The following is a 25,899-nucleotide window of genomic DNA, read 5'->3' on the forward strand; positions in this document are numbered from 1 at the left end:
AGTGAAGAAGGCAAACTGTATGTTTATGTCTTGTCACCAGACTGAAAAACAAAGTCTGTGTATGAAAGCAGCTAACATATCATTCGAAACACAGTTTAGACGCAAGTGTTTGGAAACGACTGTATCAAATAAAAATTGCATTCACAAATAAAATCATGAGATGACATTTCGAGATTGTTGGCCACCAAACATATGTCAATCTCTTATTTTCGCGTCCGATATCTAAAACGTAAACATAAAACATTACACGGGGTGGTGAGGAGAATATTTGTATCAAGGGCGGAAGAAGTGACACATTGTACACAACTGAAAGAGAGAGAGAGGGAGGGAGAGAGAGATAGAGAGAGAGGGAGAGAGGGAGAGAGAGAGAGGAACGCCATAATTTATACTCAAACTAAATGCATTACCCCGAAAGAGGCACAAGTCCCTTCTAATCTCCCATATTTATGATTGAAACAATTGTCATACTTTCTTAGATGAGACGTAAATCTTAAGCTGGTGCAACCGCCTTACATTACCGAAGCAAAATCCATTTAAAAAGTGTGTTATGTGCCCACATAATTTGTAAATGTTTTAAATGTAATGTGTTCAACATAAAATACATTAAACAGTGAGAAACTATCTCGATATGAATCAAATCGTCTTACGGAGGTAATTTCATGAAGTTAATGAACACTGTATCTCTTACGAACAGCTCACACAAAGAACCACTGGCAACTTATCTGAATTTCTGTCCATTATACTTCAAAGTACATCTCTGCTGATGAAGATTTTTAGTACCTCATTATATTCCTTAAAATTATAAAGATGAGATGATAACTGGTACGTTCTTCTTGTATATTCCTTTCCACTTTTTCTGCTACAAGGTTATATCCATAACGACAAGGGTTTACGACATGAAATAAAAGGAAAGAAATAATTGGAAAATTTAGAGAGAGAATATATACCATTATAAAAAAGAAAATGCAGATGAATATTTGGTTTGAAGAGGATCAAACAAAGAACTTTACTCGAGTGCAGATAATTAAAGTTTTAATAACCTAATTTAAGAGGTTGTATGTCCCTAGCTTGCTTGCCCTACTTCCTATCACTCAATTCGCTGCATGCATCTTTAAAATTTGTTTCTGTCGTTTTAGAAAGTGAAAAGCTGTATCTGTAACTAACTTTCTAAGGAGTTTAATTTCGTATCCCAGCGAAAGACATCCCATAGATTTTAATGAACTTTACGCAAATTACACCTCGACCATTAAAATTGCAACTCACTTTATTTTCCACTTCCTTACGATCTCAATGATCATTAAAAGACTGAATAAGAACAAGCAGGCCCACTTATAATAAAGAAGCGATTTCATGAATTGTGGGCAAATTATGTAACAATAAAACTGACAGTACAGTAATAAGTGCTGGTAGTAAGGAATAAATAGTCCAAGGCATAGGATCTGTATGCCTTGCATCGAAATTCTTTAGAATCGTAGGAGATGACACCTGCGTTTTTCTGTGATGTCTTGGTGCTCAAATAGAGGACTCTGGATAGCCTGACCAAACGCCTAATGATCCTATTTAAAGGATGTACTGTCAGAGAATAAATTCAGAATGACGAAAAACAATATAATCTAATGAATACAAATTTAAATTTACCGATCAGACAAAGACGAGTGACTTAAAAAAAGTTTACACTTAAGCTGTGCCATGGGTAAATATGGTAACAAGGTAAAACTTTGGAGTCATGTGTCACAACCTGCGATGACTTATAATACATTAACGGAACATATCCACAGGAAGTAGATCACTAATATTCGCAAATTACTAGAAGATTATGCTCTCCCGACTCTCCATAAGAAAGCGGGCATTGCAAGTTCTAGCTGGAATTCGTGGTTACGATGTGGCCTCTCTCACTCGCAGAGTTCTTTGAATCCATCGGAGTACTTGATTAGTTTGCATAATGCACTTCATACCTCACCAGTTATCCATTCCCATTACATTCCATTCAGGCGTTGGGTACATGGTAAGTTTAATTCCACAGAGACGTTGCGCCGTGTAACACGACAGGGTATAAAACGCACTGACATCAAAGGAGGCAGACTGAGATCTTCTGCAGTCTGTATCTATTGCTTCATTTCTTAGAAGAAATTGGGCTTCGAAGACTTCTTCCTTTTCTTTCCTTCTTTCTTTCGCTGTTACATTACACTTTGCCCATACTGATCCTCGTTTTACTTGAAGCAGTTCTTTTAGTTTGCAAAGAACGTCTTCTAATACATCGTAAAAGTTGGTGGATCATCACAGTTTCAAACTTCTTTGTAAAGTGAAAGCATTTTTATAGTACAAAACTTGCAGACTGAACATGTCTTGCTTGTGTTATTGTTCACACACTGTGTCTCGTCTACTGAAAGGCTTACGCTGTGCGCTGCTGTTGTTCTTTTCAAGCTTATTTCTCTTTTCCATACAAAAGGGACTTTTATGGTACCTTCAGACCTGCATGTTTGCTTTGCCTGTGCGCCAAACAATTCTTGATCCAAATGCATTGTAATATTACAAAACATAAATGCCAAGAGTGTGATCTATATAAAAATACATTATTAAAATACGATGTTTAACACTGACCAAACCAGCGTTAGGAAGAGGATAGCTCATTTCGCTGATACATCAATTTTAAATATTTAACTACAATGTAACGCGTTGGTTGTTTTCGAAAAGTTGTCTTTCCATATTTTCCCTGTATTTCGGAGGGACCTGTTTCGAGCCTTGTTCACCGCAGACTATATTGATTGAGTCATTTCCTGCTGTCTTCACACGAAAATTCAGAGAGTCTTACCAAACAGAAACCCCACTTGTTTCCTACCGCTTCATTTCCACCCTTCACCAGCATGAAACCATCCCAAATTATCATAGTTTTCACAGCCTAGAAGTTACGGATCACTCATTCAGCTGTCACACTAAACAAGCAGCAGTGGACAACTCTACCGCCTGTCTGTGGAAATTCCGTCATTGGTTAAACATTTATGCACAGAGAAACAAGTTACGATAGAAAAAATGATAAAGACCGAATGGCATTCGAAACGTTTAAATCACATTATGCATAAATCTCCCCTATGAAAGACAGAAAGAATCGCGAAACAGAATAGCGGTACTCGAAGCAAAGCTTCTTCCAACAAAAATATTTCAAGCAGAGTGCTTCCTTCCTATCTAAGTTCCGTATTATTCTGCTGTTAATTGAGGAGATAACGAGAAAGGGAGAGTAATATGAGGAGTAAACCATGCGTTGATGATTAACAGCATTAAATTTAGATGTTACATGAAAAATTAGATTGGGAAGTTGGAAACAGTGCGGTTGACTAAGGATTATAGTTATGTAGACCTAATGATAAAAACAATGACACTTTAATATGACAACGATCTTTTAAAAGAAAAGACACTTATCACCAAATTAAACAATAATTTTATTCCCAATTCCATTTCATTTAACAATACACCTTAAAAGTTCTCATGTTTCAAAAATCAAGTGTACATATGCACCGTTTAAGAGCCAGTGGTACTAACATACACCACCTAGAAATATTCAGTAACTCTGAATTTTATCCACATAATTCATTCCTCCTTACAAAGACAATACCAAAATGTAAAATTACTTTCAAAAGTTCGTAAGAGCAGGTTATAAAAAGTCTCATAGGCAATTCTTCTGAAGCAAAGATTCAATTAACTAGATTCATTTTAGAGTAATGCAATTCAAGGGTTCTCAAAAGAGTCCAAACTGGCAGTGTTCACACTTATTTCCCTCACCACAATACGTATGAAAGGATCTAAGGCATTAAGATACACTGTTGCAAAGAAAATTTGAACATTCAATCCTGCATTTTGCACGAGACTGTCTGTTTAGCAGAAGTAAAGTAGAGTATTCTGTGAATCTGAAATAAAAACAGCAGAAACGCTCCTCTCCATAATCCCAGGCGCGAATCAGAAAAGAACTTAAACCAAAAAATATCTGTCAGTGTTTAAGTACCGTAAAACCCACCTGCCCCTTTTTAAATCTACAGAATTTACTTTTTGTTTGCATTTCCACCAGTAGTACTTTAGACCAAAGTGGCTGAGCAAACCAAAAAAAAAAAAAAAAAAGTCTTGCGAAATATTGCACTACAACATGCATCTCTGACGGAGAGAGACGCAGATTTAAATACACTTGAATCAGATAAAGCACAAAACAATTCCAGTCGCATAACAAAATAAAATTATGCGGATAATATTCTCTACAATGTGATTATATCCTTAGCCTATTTAATAACACTTCTTAAATGTATAAAAAAACGGTGTCGAACGGTATTATTAGATATGAATAATTACTTCGAAATGATGTGAAAGTAAGCTGTCAATACCTCTTTTAAGGTACTGTACCAGAAATTTCCTTGATAACCTTTGTCGTGATAAATGTCCTGAGACCGATATTCGAACCCTTCATCTCTGAAATACAAAGCGCGGAATCCATACATTCCAGCAACGTTTGGTGTGCTATACAACAGCTCATAGAGACCTAGTAAGACAAAATAAGCAACACTGTGTGTTGAATGGACCAGGTTCCTACAATAAAAAATTAATCTGCGACAACGTTAATTAAGCGTCAATGAGTAAGACAACATTTTCATAATAGCTTAGAGAAAATGTTGAATTTTAAACGTATCTTATAATACATTAAACTATTTCTGTGATGACTGGTTTCTTCAGTCCAATGACGCTTTCAAAAGTAAATGTACAATGCAATGTTTAATCGTCAAGATTGTTGTGTATTGTTGTCAAGGACTTAACTGTTACCAGAATACACAGTTCGCATATTAAACAACAAACGTGTTTATTTCACAGGAATTCCTACAGCGCGGCGAATTCAGGAAACGCCATTTACCACCAGCTTCGACGTCACAGCGCAAGTAATTCGGGGAAGTTACGGGCAACAACCACAGAGTGAATCACGAATGCATGAGCACCTGTTAGGAAAGCGGTTTAAATGGGAAGCGATTCAAAACTTTCTGCGTTACACAGGGCTTAAGCGATACGCTTCCGATTTCAATTTTTTCCATGTTTTTACAGGTGAACAGGGGCTTCTGAACTACCCTAAACCTCCCCTATGGCCAGGAATATAAAAACACATGACTAACTTAATATCCTGTTGTGTGTAGTAAGAAATCAGATATCACAGTGTAACTACACTCATATGCACATTTCTGTTATCAAGACTTTGCTACAATGCTTTGTGTATTCTAAAATGTCGATTTTCTCCAACGCCTTTAACACTGTTTTGTATTCATGTAAACAGACTACTACGTGTTGCCCACACTAACTTCTGGTCAATAAATTTAGAGTTTGTAGGACATCTATGCTCTAGACCAGTGGTATTCAACCTTTTTTGTTCGCGTACCCCCAGATATAATTTCTCTTCAACTTTTGTACCCCCAAAGTTGTTGGTGTATAATTCAAGTTATACATAGTATATAATCTACATCTAAAATAAATTAAATAAATTATAATTACTGATTATTCAGTGTTTATCATAAAATAATATTTTTTTTTAAATTTCACGTACCCTCTAAGATGTCTTTGCGTACCCCAGATTGAATACAACTGCTCTATTTAACTACCTACTCCTTGAAATGAACACTTATCAGCAAATGTAACGGCATGCTTCTTATTCGGGAGGTCCCAGGTTCATACCTCACACATGAAACCGACTATTATAAGGTTTTCGTCGTTTTCATCAATCGCGCCAGGAAGATACTAGAATAATCCCGTAAATTATGTCACTACCCCGCCTTTATTTATCCCTTCCAATACACTGGCCCTTTGTAGCAGAAGATCAACTAAATAACATTCAAAGATTAGTTCCTACCGCAAAGATAACACAACACGTCTCCATTATAAGGAACAATTGGTTTTGCTACTTGGGAAATAACAGCTGTTTATTCTTAAAATCTTATGGAACCTATACATACACTGTGGGCAAAATAAATTTCTACAGGTTCTCAAAGCAGGCTAAGGAGTTGAGTTACCACACGATCATTCGACACCGTACGCTCTGAACTACTAACCGCGTCGTTAAACAAGGCATAAATAAATAACACCAACATTCGTTGTGATTTAATTTTATTGTATGATGAGGTTATTCTGTTTTTGTGTCTATTTAATATTTAAAACAGAATAACCTCATATATTTCCCACACTTCTAGATTTCCTTCTTTGAATCTGGAAATACTAAGTATATCGCCGAAGCCTAGGGTGTAAAGCAGACACTATTTCGGAATACCATCTACTACTCTGTACAGAATGTCCCAAAAAAAGATACATTCTCAAAAGACTAATGTTCCGTATTGTATGTGTATGCATATTTTTGGGACATTCTGTATATTTCATACTGCAATCACGTGCGGGTTTCTGGAATTCCGTGAAAAGAACACAAAAAGTACATCAAGCTCCACGGATGTAAGGAAAAGGATATCCGGTAAACATTAAACTTTTCTTGAAATTTTGTACACAATCTTTAGAATTCGGCGACGTAACTCACCGGAATAATTGTTTCTTAGGCTCATACGAACCAAGTGCCAAGCCAAGGAAGTCACGATATTTGGTCTCAAGAGTACAGTTTGTGGCAGGCCATAATTTACCGTTGAAATACCGTGCATACTAAATATGTTAAGCAACGGAAATTGTAATGCGTGCAGGTTATATTTTGATTCATTGAAAACCAGTGAAACACGTTAGCTTTTTCTGGAATGTTCTAACCATAGAATACGTTATTAAAACAGGACGACATTTGAACTTAAAACTACAGTTGTGAAAATTACACTCGTACTTCATGGAAAAGTCACTCTCTAATACCAACTTCATTCACGATAAAATAGACGTACTTCCATGTAAAAGATATCGCTGAATCGTTCTGGAATGCACTGAATTTCGTCCCTTAAATATATTCATTCATTCATATATTCCCTGCAACACTAAAATTTATAAAAATCGATAGTTTTAAACATTTATGAACGTCCAGAGCCTGCTACAAACTTAATGTTTATATGGTCATTACCAAGCTCTTAGAATTATTTGATCTCAATTTGTGATGGAATATAACATTACATTAAGACACAATCCCAGCATTATTAAAGGAACTTCTTTGTATTCGCCTGGGGTATTTATTATATTATTTAGTGTTCTCTCTGACGACAGGTCCATATGAACAGGATCCTTCCATCCTTTTCTCGGACTGGGACCTGTTCATATACGTTCTTGGCAGATGATCCAGAAGTGGTTTGCCATTGCCTTCTTCTGTGTGTGAATGGAGTAATTGTTGGGATGCCACGGAGAAACCAGGGAAGCCCCCGTGTTGCCTAGACCACGGCCTTGCCCAACACAAGTTATAAATTCTTACACTGCCGGAAATCGAACCCGAGACCCCAGGATTACAAGGCCAGCGTTCTAACCGCTAGACCACCGTGGCTATCTCTCCTGGGGTAAACGACAAAAACTACGTAAAATAAATGACCAGGCCTTTACTTCTGGTATTCGCTTTAAACTGAGGCATTTGTGCACAAATAAATAAATTCTACTCAATGACCTTCGCGAATAAATTTGCGGATGCGAAATTTTCGGACAAAGGATAATGTGCATAACGTGTGACCATCAATACAACCAGCAAACCTGTATGTACATGCGTATGTATAAACGCATTATTTACTAGCACGTCAATGTATGGAATGCTGCGGTCTGGAACCGACCTGGAAGGACGGGCGCCGCCATAGTGGCTAGCTTGGTTACACAGAGGTCGGTTGACCTTGATTATGCGACACGCAAGGTGAAGTCATGCCTGAACGACGACGACGGTCTGGTCACGACATGTGGTAGCAGGACAACCACGCGACCATATGCACAGGTTATCAAGCGGTCGTTACAATGCAAATTGAGTTAGGTGGACGTGTTGAATAGAAACGCAAGCTAAGTGATTTCTTTTGTGTCTGTGTGGCAACCAATTTCATTTGCAGGCCCACTGCGTCAGAATATAACGATTTCATCCATTCAGCACGTTTCTTGTTTGACTCCAAAAATATTCATTATATGAGAAGCTTTAAATATAATTTAAAAGGGCAAAATGTAATGTTGAAGATATTCTATATTGCTGCGTCCAAAATGTTGTCGCTTCAGTGAACATGTATTTCAGAAGCGGGAGATTAGTCCTTTTCTATTCATCTTTTCTACTCCATTCCTACATTCATGTAAACCAGGCCACTGAAAGACTGGAAATTATGTGGGAGGATAATATTAATACCTTAGAGTCCAGTGGAAATTATATGTACCGATATGCAATTATTTCCTTAAACAGTCTCAATCAATCAATCGTAATGGAAAAGTGTCGCTTTTGCTGAGCTTTGGCTTCACAGACTTAAGATAGTAAACTTGCACGTCAAAGTAATCTGTAACAACGACCGTGTAGAAAGGAAGGCTTAATATAAGCTTCAGACATTTTTTCTTTCCTATACGTTTTCACAAATGTCAATTTAATTTAAATACACCTCCAAGAGCAGTATGGCACAAACCATTTTACATACATCTGAAACGTTAAATATATTAAAATCGTTACATTTGTGGCCTTACATCGTGTGTATTGCGAGCACAGAGTTGGGCCGCATAAAACATCCAAGACGACCTCAAGTCTGACATGCCTGTCTCATTACATATTCCCCAGAATTTGTGTATCATTAGGTACTGAAATACCGGTACAGTAAGATATGAAAGCTATTTAACTTCAGAATTCTACTGCAGACACACTTTTAACTGGATCATTCTCCACTGAAAGGTGCACTAGACCATAATTGGGCCTGATTAATTTTGTTTTCAACACGTACACCATAGCCGCAAATGTGTCATGACTTCTGAATTATGTTTTTGGAAATGCGAGAGAATAAATTTCGGGAAACTTGAAAATAATATTACACGAACAGACTCTTAAAAATTCAAGAGTGATGTTTGAAGTTTGTTAAGGAAAATAGTAATATACGTGACAAAAGAGTTTCGAATCTTCTAAGTTCGACAATGATGCGTTCAATTTCATCACACAATGCACTAATGGATTTAACTCATTCTATTCGCAGATTTTTCAATATATTACAAGGCTGAAATCGTTATAATTAAACCTTATATATTTTACATTACACGTCATCATTCAATAATCTATTAAAGAACAGGCCGTCCTACAATTAAAATGTGTCCCAATTCCGATCCTACCAACAACTCACATTTGTTGCAAATATTTCAATTTTTCAAGTATGACCATAACACCTAATATTAATTTGTGGAACAAACATCAAGGTAAGTAATGTTACGTCTCTATGCCGCAGTAACACACAATGAAGATTCTTGTCCTAAAGTTATCGCGGCTGGAAATCAATTATATCGTCGGTTTTCGGGGATAGGCAGTGCAAGATGTTAATAGTTACACAACATTTCGGCAAAAATCAGCCTGCAACCGAAAAGCGAAGATACACAGCACAAACCTGTAAGCGAGTGGCTAGTTTTACGTTCTCGCCACTTTAACCCGGGGAGAACAACTCCGGTATCCCTTGTGCCGGAGTCCGGGTAGTCTTCCAGAAGCAGTCTGGAAGAGATGGCAAAGATGAAAGAACACTGTCCCTGTAGTGAAAGGAATTCTGTAGCCAAGCCCGTACTGCCTCATACTGGCAAAGCTAAACCGGCTCACTGTTAATTAGTGACTCAAGCCACGTGGTTCTGGATAGCAGTAAGGTATATACGGAGCGGCAGATGGAGCCATGGAATGAATGTGGATTGAAATTGAAAACGTGGAATGTTGCGTTAAAAGCGGCTTCGTTTACGTCTAGAATCCTCACAGTCAATGTTACTCCGGCAGAATGCACCAAGAAAAGCTCTTATTCATGTAAAGCCCAGTGGAAATAAGGATAACAAGCTGGGAAGTGTATGCATATTGTAACAATTCTGCCACGTTTGTGAATAGTCTGGGAATTTCCTGAAAAAGAATTCTCAAACCAGTCACTTCCACACGCCACACAGATCGCATGTAAGTAATTGTAATTGTATTCCCGATGTAAACCCAAATGAGAACATTGGAGAATTTTTAGTAAATCTCTCCGATGTTTAATTTAAGGAAAATCTGTTCAGCCGTTCTGCTGTTATGTTGTGCGCACTGACGAGAAGCTAACATTAGTATTTTTTGCAGTTTATGGTCGCGGAAGCGTCTAAATTTTCAGCGCTCATCTGAACCTTGGATAGAGCTTTGAAGATGCCGATATTTGAATATTGAATAAAAATAATGAATATACTGTTTATGGATTAAAATACTGAGATTACATTTCTGATAATGTTAATTCTTTCCTTCGCCACTAACTCTAGAAAATACATGGGGCGCATCCAGCCTAATATACAATGTTTATTCCATTGCATGCAGCGTAGAATTAGTGATGATAATAGTAATGTGTCAGCACAAAAATGTTAGCCTATGCTATTCAAATAACAACGGTTCTATAACAAACGATTATTACAAACGGAAGGTTCTTTTTTTCAGTTTTATGAATCTCCACTTGCGATTTATTTTTGATAAAGAATTATTTTATTACTTTTCCCTTATCTGAAATAAATACTGCAGCACAACATTGTTGTACGTTATTGGTTATATTAAAAGGGCTCACACTGAAATTATTTTCGAGTCGTGCAATGATATCTCCAATTTAAAACTCAGACCGTCATTTCGTCTGGCTATGTGCAAAGCCCTTGCTTCTAACTTCCTAAAGTAACTGGACTTGTAAGCACTTTTATTGTTATTGGGCATGCTAGCCATGTACGGAATTACAAACTCTTGCTGTGATATCCCTCTTAAAGTCGAAACAATGGACTGAAATAAAAATAAGCCCGGTCACTTATACTGACATTAGAGGTTACATTCTTGAATGTTACAGAACACATAAAAGCAAACGGAAACAAAGCCAATGTGCTGGATATCCCCACTTTAACGTACTGTATTTAATTCGACGGCTAAAGATAGAGAGATTGTTAAAATAGACCTTCGTAGTTCAAATTATTTTTTAGATTCTTTTAACTATGTACTGTTTTCCGTTTTCCTCTTTCTCCCTTCTTTCCTTTCCTTACTTTCATCTTTTACTTTCCTGTAAGCAGATTTTTTCAACATTCTCTTATGAAAATAACCCCCCTCCCTCAATAAACCCTAGAGATTACCGAATTATGTCAAAAAAATAAATGCCTACAACTACGGAAAAACATTTTAAAAGCGTTTCTAAACGCCACTCCAGTGACACTGGTCACAGAGTTTGAGAATATGGTTTCATCTGTAGTAGGCCTACTGTAGTCAAATCAAGAGGTAAGATTTGAGGTTCTCACAGCGGTGAGTATGAAGATTTCTGTCTTCTGGGTTGTTGCGCCGTGTAGTCTGGTCGATGTTTACCAACGTTTCAGAGGTCATACCGCCTCCGTCATCAGGGCGACAACCCAGAAGACAGAAATCTTGAAATAAAGAAAGAGGCTTCAATAATCTATCGGCCATCGAACTACAAATCAACTCGTTTCCACAAATACATAAAGAGTAAATGACTAATTAACGAAAATAAATCAATGAACATCCTAACATTAGATTTAGCGTATTTTAGTTTGCGCAGTGTTGTGTGGTTTAGATAATATGCAAACTTTCCGTATGTGAGTTTACGGAACCTCTGAAACTGTTGGAACCATCCCTTCATATCGTATGCGTGAAGTATGTGTCTGCGAATGAAATATTGAATGACGGTGTAATAAAGATCGGAACAAGAATATACATGTAATAAGACACCTGGAATTGTTAACACTGTCTTGTCCATATAAGGTTTATTTACACATATACCAGTTACAGCATGGTAAGATTTTACACTCTTCATCATCCTCTAAAATCTCATTGTCTTTTAATCTGCTGAGGATTGTATCATGACTGCACGTAACCCTAATAAAATTACATTCTTATCCCTGAAAGACGATGCTGTACAAAATAACATATTTCTGCGTGCTGCTAGAGATAGCCCTATTATAAATTATCCCTCAGTTATCCATAAAACTCTAAACGGGATCCCTTTACTGAAACGTCAATAAAAATGTATCTACGTCTCGCATTTGACATTATGTGCAGACCATATACAATATAAACTGTTAAGTTCTTCGTTACCAGACAAACCAATACGAAGTTTTCTTCCTACCCTACCTATAATTCCTATCCCTTCTCTAATTACAATCCCCTTTGAATATTTATTTATAAAATTAACCTCAAGCTTCTTCCTACAGACACAATGAACACTCATTTAAAGGTCTATTAGCGTAACTGCACATCCAAGTAAATTTTAAACTAAGGCTAAAATATTGATCGCTTAATACCAAATCCGGTGCCACGTCATTTGCAATGGCAATATAGTGTACTGTGTCTGATTAAAACTTCATTGCGTGGATGGTTTCGGAGGTCAGAGCCACATTAATGAGAAATGACAACCCGAGAAATTAATTTCAGATGTAAAGGTTTCCAAATTCTGCTTTAATATCACAAAATATTATAAAAGAAACATTACTTCTGAGAACCTGAGATCACTGACAGCAATCGTGACCATTATACTATAACCTGGTACTGTCATCCACTGTAAGTTCGTGGCTAACTTGTAGCATTAGCAATCTGCATTAATAATCAAGTTTCTTAATTAAGTATCAAATAAAATACCACAATTATACAATACTGTAACTTTTCAATTTGATATTCACTGTTAAAACCACATTCAGATATCGACTGTCGTAGCCTGAGTTGAAAGAGAATGTAGGTTATGTTAGATTAGATGATTACTAGCTCTTCAGAGGGACGTCTTGAACCCTTTCCTGAAGGTGAAAGCGATTCGTTCCTACGAAACGTTACTAACCAGCAATATGGCTACACTGCGTCACGATCCAGAAGACAATACATCTGAATTCTTCACTGCTTTGGGAACTTAAATCTCAGATCATATTTCCACCGTGCATCACACATTATGTTCTGGGATGCACGTAAACATCAAGGCTATAATAACACATACACTATAAAGTGACATTTGGTTATGTAAAATACATTTTCTAATAAAATTTGATGCCCATAAAACAGAATACAACGTATCAGAATAAATAGCCTAAAACAGCAGTCGCAAGATAAATGTGTTTAACAGGATTGTTTCCAGAATTAATATTATTTTTTTATTCTATTGTAACATGTAACGAAGCTTTATAAACTGGATATGATAACTAGCTGCTAATGATAGGATGATCAAGAACTGCAAATTACACGGAAGCCTAAGCAGGTGGCTTTGGCATTTTCAAACCACTAACCCAAAACGATAACCAATCTGCGTGCCGAGTATTAATACACGATATCCGTAATGCAAAGCCTATTCTAATAATTATACCATATAGTTTCTCTTCAGTTTCAACGAAATCTCACGTTTCACCAACTTCGTTCGCTCTTCTGCTACTAGAGAATTCAAGAAAGAGACACCAGTGCTGCCGGTAACGGTTTGTTGACACAAGGAACTAATTGCTGAAATAACACTCCTTTTAATTATTTATTTCTGTTTCCGCTATCTTTCAGGTAATCAGGAGGTAAGATTAATGTGTAGTAACTTTCTCTGAAATGGTTTTCTGTGGAAAAACACAAAGCGATTGCAATGGCCCTTGATATATTAGAGCGATAGGTCACGGACGAAAAGTTCATATAATCAATATTGATTATATTTTTTTAAATATTTACGCAGCACTTTTAAAAAGTATTTCTGAAACACTAAAATATATTAGCCTGTTAACTGTATTCCAATATGTCTTCTTCAAATAAATAAATTTCATTCATGTACGCTAATTTTTTTAATAAGTCTAAGAATTAAGCATTCGCCTTGTCGTATTTGTACAGAAAACCATTAAACGAATTCATTTTGGGGGGTTAACACCAATAACGTAAACAACACCCATAAGGACGTGTACAGAAATACGAAACAAGCCACTGAATAAAACATTCCAGAAAAACTGAAGTACTTTACCTCTCATTGAGGATATTTAAATTAAGAGAGACCACAATTCTGGATGACGGAGAACATGATGCTCAGGAGAAGATTTGGACCTTTGGGGGGGGGGGGGGGGCAGGATGGAGAAAACTGCACAATGAAGGCCAAGTACTTTGTAGGTTCCTTTTCACCAAGTATCATTAGGTGGATCAATCAAGAAGGTTAAAAACAGGATATGTAGAACGACTCTGCACTTTTATTAAAGTTTGAATTACTTTTTCCTTCATCCACTGTGGATGTTCCTGAAACATAAACGTTTCGGGAGTCACCTCTAGTTTCGTCTTCAGGTGAAAGGAGGACCATAACCTAATCTGTGAGCCCTCTACTCGAGGTAGTCTCGGACTTCGAATGTAGGCCTTTCTCAGAATACGCTAGTAGAACAAATTTCATTGTGATTTTAATAACACATAGACGATGTGTACAGCCACCCCCCTCCACCCCCCAAAATTAACAGAATATGTCGCACCCTCGTCAGAAACTTTCAGTATCTTATGCAGTCTGAAGAGTCTTAAAAATAAATTTAAACGTGCGATTTTACTATTAATAACACCAATATGACCATTATAAACGTACGCATATCTGCTTTTGTTACGAAAATTATAATCTGTTTATTAACTTACAATAAATTAGCCTACTATTCAGCAATTCTATTTTTGGGTCACTACACACGTATATTGTGGGGTGTCGTGGTACAGAATTGTAAATATTATCTCCAATAAAAAACACAAGTAATTTTAATACAGAGACTTTCAACCTGTTAATATTCCTCTTTATGCATGAAAAAATAAACTAATCTGCTTCAACTTCGTATTATGTATGACAAGCTTCTTCTTTAAGACTTGCATACTAATTTTGTGTGCATTTTGAAGAGTCTGAATATATTCTGATTTTAAGTACTGACAGGAAATATCATGAAGTAAATAAAGAATAACAATCTCACGTCTAAATACAGACGAGTTCCAAGAATACAATGCGTGATTCGAAATAAGAGATTCGACGTCAAATTAGAATTCAAAGAAGTGAAGGGGAAACAATCACAGCAGAGAAGTGCCTTTATATTTGTGCTAGAATCCAGGTCCGTTCTATCCACTTTAAAGCTGTATCCATAACTTACAAGGAAGCACTGAGCATCAAATAAAAGAACTTGGAAATGTTCCAGAACGCAGCACTCTTGACAGGATAGTGTTCCTCTTAGCAGCTTCTCGCTACTTACTCTGTTCACATATTAATGCAGAGTTGTGTACTAAACCCCAGAGGCTTACTTCTTGACAGCTCCTTTAAAAATACTTAGAGCAGATATGCTCTCTGTTAATTTATTTGTCGTAATATGCACCAATAATCCAAACAGTACTGAAGTTAATTTCGGCCTACCCAGAATATAAGCATATTTTTAGTTTCTCCAAGATTCAATATGAACTACAATGAATTATTTGTCAAACGTGATACGCAGAATAAAAGTAAAAATAAATACCACAAATTCGAATGTCACATATAAAAAAATTGTACAAATAAAGGAAAGAATGCAATTACATAATTCCTATATTCCTGAATTTAGAGTCATTAGCTTATCTTCTCACTGTGAGAATATCATTACGTTAACTGCCCCAAAAACGAACTCAGACGCTTATATTACAGGGCACCATTAATGCTTTGCATTTGGAAGACATCCATTCTGATCTGAACCCAGGCACGTGGTAGTTGGCAAAGTGTTCTCTCTCTGCTACGAAAATACCAAAATATGACATGGGGTACCAGTATTGTAATTAAGCAAAACGCAGATATGGAACAAAATTACGTGTTACATGATAGAAACTTATAGAAAACCTTATCTATCTAAGGTTTTATTTATCTTTGCATTAACGGAATTTTCCTCCTCTATGCAAGTTAAAAAAATTCCTTCTAATAACTGACAGAATCCCAACATAAATAACTACATAATAAGTGGAGCGTTTGTTCCTTCTCACACTGTACCAGTCGTGGATACACCACTAAAAGGAGGAGGATAAATAAAACAAGCAGTGCTTTTAGAATCAATTAAATGAATAATACAACTGCCTAGTACTCTTATGTCCAGGCCAAAGCATTCCACCATGAAGAGGCTTCCAGCTTCGGCTGATATTTTCCAGCAGTTGTAGATCCTTGAGCAACTGCTGTTTTGAAACCTTAAAGAGGCCCTGGCCAATTTAAAACAAATACTCCAAGCGGTTCTTGATTAATTTAAAAAAAATCTCAATAAAAACTCCTTGGATTATGAAAATGTCTGCCTTAAGGTCTGGTAGAAGTTGACCGACATCAGAGCTTCATTGCTCTTTGATGATGGAGGCGGTAAACAACTCTGTAACGCTAGTGAATTTCTACCAGACTACTTCACGGCGCAACATTCCAGACCACTGTTATCTTCAAACTTTCCGCAGTGTGGAACTGAAATTTCATCTTCATGGGTTGTGTTACATCGAATTGTAAGGTAATTACGCAGTGTAATATGTGTGCCATGAGGAATTAAGAGACAGATTTGTTGTTATATACTGGTGGACGTACAGAAAATCAAGAAAACGGCATTGTGGAAGACCGGAGTCTGCCAGGAAACCAAAACTAAAGGAAAGAAGAAGGAAGGAAAGCGAAGAGCGTAGAGTGGACCATCTGTCAGATGGACGTGCAAGTAAAGGCAAACTTTATCGAATACGAAATTCAGCATTTCACTGGAAAATATCATATTTCTTCTGGGTAGATGCAGCATTGCTTCCGAAATATTTTTCATCAGCTCGTAACATGTAGATCTCTAACGTTCCAGGAATGTAGCTTGATCACAGGCCAAACTTCTCCTTCACTGCATACACTTTCAGGAGGGGGCCAATCGATGTGGAATGTGGAAACCACGTGACCACTACGTGCGGAACACAGGAGGAACTGACCAAACATGAGATTGGCTCTGACCTATTCATGTCTGTCCACCCGTTCGACGATGCAAACAGGAGGTAGTGGGGGAGAGATGGTTGTTGCGGTAACACTGCCCGCAACCCCCAACACGTTGTACGTAAGGACGTAACTTAAATTCGCTTTAAGTACTTCAAACATGACATTATATGCACTGCATTAGTGCTGTCATGAAAATGGAATAGTCGTTTGGTGGAAAACAGAAACACTGTGAAGGCTAGTAGCTGTGAATTATTGTATGCAGACAGCCCTTTTTTTAAGTACAGGTCTACATCGAAGTTGCTACAAAGTTTGAAGCAGCAACTTTCATTAATACCAATCAATCCCATTCCCGAAAGCAACCCTCTACAGTTTGCATTTACATCTGCCTACATCACTGACATTCCAAATACATTAAACAGTAAACGACAGCAAGTTATAATTGAAAGTGATAGAAGCAAAACTTTGTTTAGTTATTTTAGAGATGCCGTGGTAAAAAGTCGAACTAATTACTTGTTTCTTCAAATTCAACGTACATTCAAATGAATATTCTGCACTGTCGCACGTGGAGAGGGTTTTTTTCTAAGGCAGTAGCACGTCGGTGCTCAATGAATGACGTCTCTGCGGTATCAGCGAGGGGTGAAGACTTACTCATTATAATACTATAAAGAAATGTGAACAATCGACAATCATGGTTTCATACAAAACACTACAAATTTCAAACAGTTTTATAAGTGGGGCACACACGTACCGTGTTACTTCCAATCATATATGCTGTTGCTTTAGTAAATTTAATTATATATCGCGTATGTATCCTCAACATGTTACATTTCAACCAAAAAACTCTGCAACATCGCTGGATCGTGGTATTTGAACTCATGGCTTTGAGCCTTTATCCTCAAGCAGATTACAGAAACTTGACTTTTCTTGGATTTCTTCAGTTCCATCACGAAAATTCTGGGATAGTAACTAAAAATATACCACAGACTTTTAAATTTATAACTTAGATCACTTAATCATCCAGTAATTTCACTTAAAATAACCTATGTGCTTGACGGCGTCGTAAGAAATAAAGCATAATAGAATGGAATAGAAATGTGTACTCGAACGGAGTACATATATTTGTCGAATACGTGCTCTGCTCTGTTTTGTATACATAATTGACAATAAAGTTTATTTATTTCAGATACGATTATACTGGTGCATAATTAACCCACACAGACAGAAGACTGCAGTGGACGCATTCATATTTAAAGTCCCCAACCGTTATGTCAAAAATTTATCACGCCGAAAAAATACTTCAAATAAAACTATTACTTCCAAATAATTTATGACTAATAAAATGTAGCCGATTATTTTTTTTGTGATAAGCGATTTTAAGAAAGAATTGAAATGAGAGCTATAAATGACAACTTCGAACCAAGATTTAAGTTAATTCCATGATCTTTAGCGCAGGAACACAAAACCAACTATGTCTAAATCCGGTCAGTTATTCCGAGGGTAAAACAAGCACACGGACGGCCAGACACTCCCTATCACACGTTCACTTACTGCGTTTTGGACAACAATCTGTGAATCACTCAGTTGTTATCAACAAACCACGGAAGCTGTTACAATTCTTACAGCGTGAGTAGAACTACATACATCCGCAACGCCAGTAACGGGATGGTTCGCGGAGTAATCCGTTTCAATTCATAATGGACATCGTAGGCTATCAGCAGCCTTCGCTCTATACTTCCAGTTTATCCTCCTTTGTGTTATATTTCAGCTATCGGTGAAGGCTTCTAATGTCGTTTAATACAGATCTCTGAAAATAACTCTGTAATGTGCGGGTCAAAGCCAAACCCGAAAAACACCTTGAAAACCTGATTTTCTGTAAATTTCTCTTAAAAACAGCAATTCCTTAATTTTTAGGGCTAGGATCCGAAGATAGAAATGCAAGACGACGGATATATATAACCCCAGTAAATACGCTATTACACAAGTCACAGTAATTGCTATCGTTCACACATTCTACTATATACTGTTCATTGGCTTATGAAATATAAAATATAGAACGCTACATACAGTAAATGCACAAAACAATATATTTTATCAGTTGCACGTTTAAAACATTAATAATAATAATCTACTATTAACAGGCATATACTTATCAGTATCTGTAATTTATTATATATACATAAAATATATCTACAGAATAATTTTGTAGTGCTGATTGCAATAACATTTTAAAGAAACAAAAAAATGAAAATCTAGAAAATTTCTTAAATTACTGTTGTCAAGAAACTACAGAAATTAAATATTGCTCATATTATTGTAAATTTAAAACGTATTAATTTAACTTGAATTATTAATATTATTTAACGACTTTCATTTAATAGTTTAAATGTAAATCTATTAGATGTACTCCAAGGAATCTATTTTAGAAAAAACAGATTTACAATTTGTTTACCCAATAATTATTACATGAGAATAAATTTGCGTTCTTGGAAAACACAACAGAATGCACAAATACAGAGGCGTTCAAATGTGTTGGAGATAATAGAAATGTTTGCATTTAAAATAATCCACCCGTACCACTTTGTTGACTATAATATTTAAATGCATTTCCAAAATTATTCCGATAACTGGATTTTAAATATTTCAGCGCAATTCATTTTGTATACAATCGAACAAACACACGCATACACTACTGGGTTTCGTAACCACGAAATATAAAAACAGGCTGGTGACACTGTGATATTAAATCAGAGATCACAAAATATTTAGTTCTTACATCTGAAATGAGCTGAAAACGTAACAGTAGGAATTAATCTGTGACGGAAACTGGGAATAAACTCTCTACGTTTATAATACCCCCCCCCCCCTTTCCGGAATCCTGTAAACGTTACGTGACTATGTATCGAATGGGTCCAGATGTTCTTTTCAAAGCTGTTTAATAAATAACGTTTCATTGATTCAAAATTTAACTGAAATCGGAAACCATGGCCAGTTTTGTATATAAAATGTGTTCGATGCCTATTTGACACAAAGCGGCAGAAACTGGTTAAATTTGTATTACGGATGTGCAGAAAACGTATGATTCCAATTCGAGTATTTCAATGTTGGAAATTAATATCAAGCATTCACACACGATGCAATCTATGGAATGGCACACATGTGTCAATCAAAGAGGAAATGACTCTTTATGTACCGCATTTGTACAATCAAATATAGTATGAGGTCAACTTTTTAAACAAAACAATCATTCTGCATCCCAAATTAAGAAGTTAGGACAATCAGACTGACGTAAAATTACAAACTGCAAATTTAATTTATGATGTACTTCACTGATTTTGTTTCTGTGTGCATGATTACTTCAGTACTGAGAGTAATAATATTCTTCTTCTTCGAACAAATGCAATATATCATCCCTGTCAAAACTCCACTATCAAATGTCAGTAACGTCTCCTCAAATCACCCGAAGAAAAGGTTTAACTATTTGCTTGCTGTCAATATCCAAATCAAAACTTGCCATATACATCGGTTAGTCCTATAGATAAATGGCGGTAAATATGTTCTAACAGGTTATAAACGTTTCTTTTGACAACTAAGTTTATCATATATGATAAGAAGTCCTCACTGCGATGAAGATGTCATTGTTGGTCTTTTGTGTTGCAACGCTGTGTGGACTTATAGGTAGATACTATCGTTTCGGAAGAACATACTGTCTCCATCTTCACTGATATCCACCTGGAAGGCTGAGATCAACATCTCAATTCATTACTCAATGATCCTCACATTTTCTATTTGATGATACATGGCCGCAGCTGTTGATACAGTGTTGTTAAATAAATAACAATATCGAAAAATAAACTGTACTACATTATTCTTCTCGTAACTCTTAATTCTGAACACAGATATTCAATTCGAAACGATCTGGAATAAATACAAGGTGCAACAAAAATGAAACTAGCCTACCGAGTTAAATGAAAAGTCTTTCATCATAGGCAAAACAGATCTAGGAATGTAATTTTTTAAATTTATAGATTATTTAACAGTTGTGTTTTCAGTGGCTAAGACTATATAGCGTGAATGATAGTAAATAATTAAATGAAAAGGATGTGGAAGGAAGCTGAGTATAATACTGTCACAACACGACCTAGCACAGATAGTACGCTTAGGTTTTAGCCAATGATTCCAAATGCAGTAATCATCCACTCATTGTTTCAATACGGAAAGCATGGAACTGAATGTATAAAATGGAAAATGTGAGAAATTGACAAAAGTTCCTATAAAACTGTGAGGTCACCATATTTCAAATCATATTATTAAAATGGAACAAGGTAATCGTTCAATACTCCACACTGGACAAGGATCGTGAACCAATATATGTCCACAGAGATGAGTGTGCTTGAAATACAACGCACGAAACTTGGAACACGTGCTCTGATCAAAATGCCGTTACACAGAATCGAAAACAGGAGTCGGGGAAAAATACTTTTAGCAAAATTGTGGCAACAGTGTCAGAACTCAACGTGACACGTTAATAAACATAATGGGGAATAATAACATGCAACTATGCCTTACAGAATATGCGGACATCGCCATTATCGGCCTACCACAAACCGGAATAATAGCCTATGTGTGTTGAACAGTCTTCCGCTGATACACCAGACCAACGTCACAGGAAATTAGTTTCCTATTCTAGAAGCACAGCTTCCTTGCCATCATCTGAATTCTACAACCTGTTACCAGTTCTATACCAGTGAGTACAATACCCATACCTTTTGCAGGAACAGAAAGAGAGACAAAGGGGCAGAGAGATAAGAGATTGTTCAGTGAGAACAAATTTAAATTGTGTTCGGCGCTCTACTTCTAACCTTTGAAGTCTAATTCCATTCTACAAACAGCAGTTGTGCACCTGGATTCAAACTATGCTTTGGATGTCGGATATGTATAAGTGCCATCAGTACCGTAAAATTTACCACGGAAATTTTACACAGAATTCTCGGTACTTTTAACCATCTCATTTTCTCTCTTCCTTCCCCGCTTTGTTCGGTAGAACTACAGATGCATGTAAAACACGAGCTTTTCCTCAAAACTTTTATCGTTTTATAACTGAAAATTAACAAAGAGCCGCACACAATCAGCTAGACGATTACTTCGAAAAGCTGTGGTCAACACTCCACGTTCGAGTTAACTCGGTAGTGCGCTGCTAATGGTCACAGAAATGTTAAATGGAATTTCACCCACTCTAATTTTACAGTTTCTCAAGTAATTCTGGGGTATGTTCTGATAAAATTCTGTATGTGGTAGTGTTAAAGCATTTTAACGTATGAATTATTACTAATTTCAATACGATTGCATGCGAGAGTTTTTAGGCTGTATATAAGCAATGACAATGGAGTTCTCTGCGTTGATACATTGCCATCTAACACTAAATATTCTAATAAATTTCCAAAATCTTTATTACAGGATGAAAACGGACGTAATGCTATTAGTTAAATCTACCTTATAGCGACATCTGAAGCTGAGGAACGTGCAGCTTTGGGATCATGTACTCACCTGAAACAGGTATAAGAAAACAGAATATAACATATTTACACACACATTTAAATCATATGAGACCAAATTTCAAACTTCGATCATCTTCACAAATCTTTGGACATCAAATTACCTCTGTAGTTGAAATCACAATAAAAGTTTCATATCTTAATGTCAACCTAAAATTCACGTCACAACACTTCATTTTTATAATCTAAGATCTGATGACAGAGTGACGGCAGCGTAATTATTACACCTGTATCTGGCAAACTATTGGGCCGATCTTGATGTGACTTCCATAAGACCTTGACCTTTACGTGACCTCATCTTGATATGAGTATGGTCAACCAAGTATTTACGGTTTTGCAAAAATAAGCGTGAAAAGATATGACCTTAAGAATTTTAAAGACCCGTATCTGGCAAACTATTGGGCCGAAGCTGACGAGACTTCCTTATGACCTTCAACTTTACATGACCTCATTTTGACATGAGTAAGGTCAACTAGGTATTTACGGTTTGGCAGAAATAAGCGTATAAATATATGAACTTGAGGATTTTAAAGACCACTGTCACATAACCTAACCTAATTCAACACATATTGATCTGACCTGATCTAAACTAAACTAATCTAACTTAATCCAAAGCAGCCTAACGCAACTTAATCCAACCTAACTCAACCTAACCTAACCAAACCTAACCTAACCTTACCCAACTTAACCTAACCTAACGCAACTTATTCTAACCTAACTCAACTTCACCTAACCTAACCCAACATGACGTAATCTATCCCAACACAATTTAGGAACTGAGTATATATTGTGACCTATACATGACCTTGACATATCCATGACCTCTTGTAAATAATCCATCCATCTTAAACGTTTATATATAAAACGCATTATATAATAAATGCGATTCTTAAGTTGGGCACGCGAAGCTCATTCATTATCCAATTCACAATAGCAGATTTTTTCTTCCTCTGCTCTAGTACAGCCTTTATCAAACACTTGTTTTTAGAACGAACATAAAAAGCTGACTTAATAAACAGTATTGGTCATTGTCTTTAATAAGGTTAACAAAAGTTTATTCCACAAGTAACTAACAATGATACAGACAGTAACTGAAGACCGATGAATGTTATAGCGCGGTCTTGGCCGATCGAACGCTTGGATCGTCGAATCGAATTCCATTCGAACCATGCACATATGTCCTAATTCTTCTATGGCTTGCTTCCCCGCATAGTTAGAAGCCTTGCTACTGGCTGGACCTCCACCACATCCGAACCCTTCCGTCCACCGACATATCTAAAGGGATCCGAAGTTTCAGAAGCCAATACTGAACTGAAACATGTCAGAGGGCGTAATCCGTAAACGCTTTTTAAAAGGAAGATGTTTACAGAAAAGTAATGTTGGTCTATGCATGACGGTCATCAATAGTTTTTAGAAGTATTTTAGAATGGATAAATACAATGCCAAATGGCAAGGTTTTTAAATATTTTACCATAGTTATCACAGAACATGCAAAATTTATTACGATACACTTTGAACAGAAAATAACAGCAGTGCAATGACAACCGTATCGTACAGGCATTTATATTGACATAAAATGATATAGCCATTAAATATTTAACGAAGACGTAGAGGGCCTAACTTTCACTTAAAATCTTACTTAAGATATTTTACATTTGAATACCACAAACATATATTTGTTTATTAAAAATAGTATCATCATTAGCTAGTCAAAGTTCAAAATTCATATTTCGACGATGTGTTTCCTTCGAAGTCTCTCATGTTATATTTCACTAAAAATCATAGAAAAATTCGAAAGTAAACAGACTGCCACACAGTAGCCTACGCTACGAACACTTCATATTTTTTCTGACATTTACTCTCAAATTTGAGCGAAATATTACAGTAATCCCACGAACCAGCCAAGGTCTGCATATCGCAGTTCAAATGATTATGCTGTCAGAAAAGAGGTCCTAGAAATATTTGTATCACTGTATTTTATTACTTTTTCAAGCAATGAAGTTATACAAAGGCAGGATTCCAGCTTTTATGACATCTCAATTCCTTTGCAATATTCCATGTTCTTGTGATTCCCATTCTCTCGCAGGTACGAGGAGACACGATGAGACCGTCTGGTACTACGCATGACTGGAGCGAGTCTTCATGATTGAAGACAGTTAAGTCTTTATAGAACTTAATCTAACAAAACAAAGAGCCTTCATTCGTTTCGAGTTGGAGAGCAAATTTTTATAGCAATAATTCCTGGAGATGTTTGGAAAGAGATGTTGAAGCAATCGATAAGAGTACTTTATCTTCACAGTTGTTGTTCCCACATCTGCTGTCTTCCCATTATTCTATCCCAACGCACCCCTTCTTCGTATTTCTCCCTTCTCATTAGTCCCTCTGTTTTACTGCACAATTTCCACCGAGCACATTATGACTACATTTAAAAGAAGATGAGACTATGTAAGAAGTGAGAAATTAATGCGAGTTACTAGCATTAGTCTTCATTTTGAAGTTAAAGTTTATCCACGCCGAAGACAATGTTTGAGACAGTGAAACCTGTTAAATCGACCACCTCCGTAAACTGTCTATGATTTTATGCAACAGTAAAAGCAAACGATATTAATTAATATGGCAGTATCTGTTAATGCAACTTACCATCTGGCAATATTCATGGTTTCCTACTTGTCGTCTATTAACATCCTAGATATTTTTCAGGGGTCAAACATTGAAAATACTTTTCTCATGCATCATAAACTCTCATTTCATTTGTATGAACGATAGAAAATCAAATACTCGTATGCCCAAACATCTACAAAATGATGAAACACTCTCGGGTTACGAGATGCGTCAGGTGGCTGAATGGTGAATAAACCTTATCTTCTGCTAATGTTTCGAGAACAATCTCTGCTCTCATCCTCAGGGCTTCTGCATAATAAATCTGAGGTTTGTTATGCACATAGTTAGTAGGCCTAGTAGCCTATAATGAAATACAAGAAAAGCCGTACAGCTTGACTGGTTTAAAAAAATAATAAATATAAGAATGCTCGGCAGAGAGACAAATCACTGGTTATAGAATCCGACACCGAGAAGCTCAGCCTTGTAAGATGAACGCCAAAAGTCCAAGATGAAATGAGAAGGCATTTCTTTTCGCTGGGCTGCGAGTTAAAGTTGTCTTACATGAGCTCTATTCTATTAAGTTATCTCCTCTTTTTCTTTCCTTTCTGACAGGAGACGAACATGGCACATGCTCTCCGCCATCTTGATAAGGTAACAATAGAACTGTTCACACATGGCTTGTTCCATTTCAAGAGAAAATCGATGTCCATACTTCAGAATTTAATGACTGA

At 36.4% G+C, this 25,899-nt stretch overlaps 1 protein-coding gene and 1 long non-coding RNA gene across 2 annotated transcripts in view; both read right to left on the reverse strand.

Moving 5' to 3' along the window:
* LOC110840858 (nephrin) overlaps positions 1-25,899 on the reverse strand; it is a 582,698-nt gene that overhangs the window by 464,112 nt on the left and 92,687 nt on the right. The window lies entirely within an intron of this gene.
* Positions 23,626-25,899, reverse strand: part of LOC147872253 (uncharacterized) — an 89,800-nt gene continuing 87,526 nt past the window's right edge. The window contains exon 3 of the long non-coding RNA XR_015537690.1: positions 23,626-23,878. This is a non-coding gene — a long non-coding RNA (uncharacterized LOC147872253). The remainder of the gene's footprint in view (positions 23,879-25,899) is intronic.

This window comes from Zootermopsis nevadensis, unplaced genomic scaffold (assembly GCF_977971745.1).
Source record: "Zootermopsis nevadensis isolate Lab colony 2312 unplaced genomic scaffold, Znev_1.0 Znev_ptg000029l, whole genome shotgun sequence".
NCBI classification, from domain to species: domain Eukaryota; kingdom Metazoa; phylum Arthropoda; class Insecta; order Blattodea; family Termopsidae; genus Zootermopsis; species Zootermopsis nevadensis.